Source organism: Phocoena phocoena, chromosome X (assembly GCF_963924675.1).
Source record: "Phocoena phocoena chromosome X, mPhoPho1.1, whole genome shotgun sequence".
Lineage (NCBI taxonomy): Eukaryota > Metazoa > Chordata > Mammalia > Artiodactyla > Phocoenidae > Phocoena > Phocoena phocoena.
Genome location: NC_089240.1, coordinates 69303295 through 69306857, shown reverse-complemented (window position 1 = coordinate 69306857; position 3563 = coordinate 69303295). Strand labels below are relative to the sequence as shown.

General features: G+C 38.5%; 1 pseudogene; it reads left to right on the top strand.

Annotated features, from left to right (window-relative positions):
* Window positions 1–446: 446 nt before the first annotated feature.
* LOC136142934 (ubiquitin carboxyl-terminal hydrolase 44-like) lies at window positions 447–3228 on the top strand (annotated as a pseudogene).
* Window positions 3229–3563: the final 335 nt, after the last annotated feature.

Below are 3563 nucleotides of genomic sequence, written 5' to 3'. Positions count from 1 at the left end.
CGGGAAAAATAACTTCAGAAATGAGTTTCTAAAAATAAATCATTTGGTGTTTATAGCAAAGGTATTGAACTGCCACAGGTAAAGAATGAACTGCTTCCTCTTCAGCATATATATGAAAGCTTATAAATAGTTGATAAGCCATTGGCTTTCATGTAAAAGTGACAACATGTGCGTTTAGACTCATATAAAAGCTAATGCTGCACCGACTTGGAGTTGGGGCCCAGAGTGGGTTCCCAGTCTCAGGTGGACAACCTATCCGTCCACAGTCACATAGCAGAGCAGCCTGCCCTCTCCCGGCACTCCAAAGTGGGGGGACGGGGGCAGAGTCGGCTGCAGCTTCATGCTGAAGAGTGCTAAGATGGCCACTCTGGCTCGGGATCTTTCCAGAGGCTTCAGGTGTTGTGAACAGAGATTTCTTTGGATTATGTGTTTCTCAGCTAGACTAAATGCTAACAATGGATAAGTGCAAACACATTGGGCAGTTGAGACTTGTTCAAGACCATTCCATCCTCAACCCTCAGAAATGTCATTGTGTGGACTGCAATACAACTGAGTTGATTTGTGCTTATGTTAGCAGTTCCTGTGTTACCTGTGGAAGATATATTGAAGAACCTGCACTCAAGCACTTTCTAGAAAACAGTCATCTTGTTGCATTGGAGGTGAATGAAATGTGTTTTTTTGTTACCTTTGTAATGATTATGTTCTTAATGATAATGCAACTGGAGACTTGAAGTTATTATGAAGTACATTAAGTGCAATCAAAAGTCAAAATTATCACTGCAACATTGGTAGTGGAAGTATTTTACAGTCTATGGGTACAAGTGATGATTCTTATTTCCTACAGGATGGCATGTACTCTGCTTCAAAACGAATATCAGATGTATACTGCTCTTTGGCACAGGAGAAGGATACTAATGGGTAAAATATTTCGAACTTGCTTTGAACAGTCACGCATTGGATGAAAAATGCAAGAAGAACAATTTCAGGAGAAAATAGCCAAAAGAGAAGTGAAAAAGTGACTGCAAGAATTAGAGTATCAAGTTAAAGCAGAATTGGAAAGTATGTCTCCAAGAAAGAGCTTACATTTGCAAGGTCTAGGTCAGTCCCCCACAATAGAAATTGTTCCTGTTCAAGTACCACTTCAAACCTTAGCACCATCAGCAAAGGATGAAGTACTATATACCTCAGAAGATGTAAAATTAAAAATTCCGGTGACATGTACCCCAATGTTCATTGCAGCACTATTTACAATAGCAAGGTCATGGAAGCATCCTGGATGCTCATCGGTGGATGAATGGATGAAGAAGATATGGTACATATATACAATGGAATATTACTCAGCTACAAAAAGGAATGAAATTGGGTCATTTGTAGAGACGTGGATGGACCTAAAGACTGTCATACAGAGTGAAGTAAGTCAGAAAGAGAAAAATATTATATATTAATGTATATATGTAGAAACTAGAAAAATGGTACAGATGAACCAGTTTGCAAGAAATAAATAGAGACACAGGTGTAGAGAACAAACGTATGGACACCAACGTGGAGGAGGTGGTGGTGGGATGAATTGGGAGATTGGGATTGACATATATACACTAATATGTATAGAATAGATAACTAACAAGAACCTGCTGGATAAAAAAATAAATAAATAAAATAAAATTTTTTAAAATGCCAGTGATTCCTCCATTAAATGAACACCAGTAATAACTCTTCGTGTAACAGGATTGAGAAATTTTGGAAATACTTGCTATATGAATTATGTTCTTCAAGTATTGAGTCATTTACTTACTTTTTGACAATATTTTTCCAAGTTGATCTGAACCGATGGCTGGCTGTGACAGCTAGTGATAAAACAAGATCATCTTGAAGGCATCCTCCAGTCACAGATACAGTATACCAAATGAATGAATGCCAAGAAAAAGAAACAGGCTTTGTTTGCTCCAGACATCCAAGTTTATCATCAGGACTAAGTGGTGGAGCATCAAAGAGTAGAAAGATAGAACTTATTCAGCCAAGGAAGCCAAGTTCATAATACACTTCTCTCTGTCATGAATTTCATACTTTTTTCCAAGTTATGTGGTCTGGAAAGTGGGCCTTGGTCACACCATTTGCTATGCTACACTCAATATGAATATTAATACCTGATTTTCGTGGTTATACCTAACAAGATGCTCGAGAATTAATTTGTGAGCTTTTGGATAAAATACAGCATGAACTAGAGACAACTGATACCAGGATACCATCTCATATCCCCACTTCTCAACGGAAACTTATCAAACAGTTTGTGAATAACATTTTTCATAGATAACTTGTTACTCAGGTTACATGTCTCACATGTGACAACAAATCAAATGTCATAGCACTTTTCTGGAAATTGTCACTGGAATTTCCAGAAAGATACCAATACAATGGAAAAGATACTACTTCTCAGCCGTGTCTGGTTACTAAAATGTTGACCAAATTCACAAAAGCTGAAGCTTCAGAAGGAAAAATCTATATATGTGACCAGTGTAATTAAAAGCATAGAAGGTTTTCCTCAAACCAGTTATACTCACAGAAGCCCCCAAACAGCTTATGATATTCCACCTACCTCAGGTTCTCATATTACATCTCAAAGAATTCAGGTGATCAGGACACAATAATTGAGAGAAGATTGGTGTTCATGTTGGCTTTGAAGAAATCTTAAACATGGAGCCATATTGCTGCAGGGAATCTCTGAAACCTCACAGACCAGAATGTTTTATTCATTACGTACCTGCTGTAGTAATGCACCATGGGAAAGGATTTGGCTCAGGATAGTACACTGCCTAGTGTTATAATTCCGAAGGAGGGTTCTGAGTACACTGCAATGATTCCAAGCTAAACATGTGCACTATGGATGAAATATGCAAGGCCCAAGCTTATATATATATATATATATTTTGTGGTACGCGGGCCTCTCACTGTTGTGGCCTCTCCCATTGCGGGGCACAGGCTCCGGACACGCAGGCTCAGTGGCCATGGCTCATGTGCCAGCCGCTCCGCAGCATGTGGGATCTTCCCGGACCAGGGCACGAACCTGTGTCCCCTGAATTGGAAGGCGGACTCTCAACCACTGCGCCACCAGGGAAGCCCTATATTTTGTTTTATACCCAGCGAGTTACTGAGAATGGACATTCTAAACACCTGTCTGGTAGCCAACATCCCAAAGAAATTGATACCTCTTCTAATGAAATCCTTAGCTGATCCAAAGACAGTGGGTCTTTCTTCTTGCGATTTATATGTATGTATGTATATATATATATATGTGTGTGTGTGTGTGTGTGTGTCTGTGTGTGTGTGTATGTGTGTGTGTTTTAAGAGGGCTGACTTAAAAACTTTGAGCTTCATTGTTTTTCTTACTAATCAGTGCACACTATGTTTACACATTTTGTATCTAACTACAATAAATCTCTTTTTTACAGAGACAAATTAGCATAATTATATGTATATCAATGACAGTAGGTAACTAAATATTTTTCAAATACTTGGGAGTTTTTATTTATCTCTTTTTTAACATCTTTATTGGAGTATAATTGCTT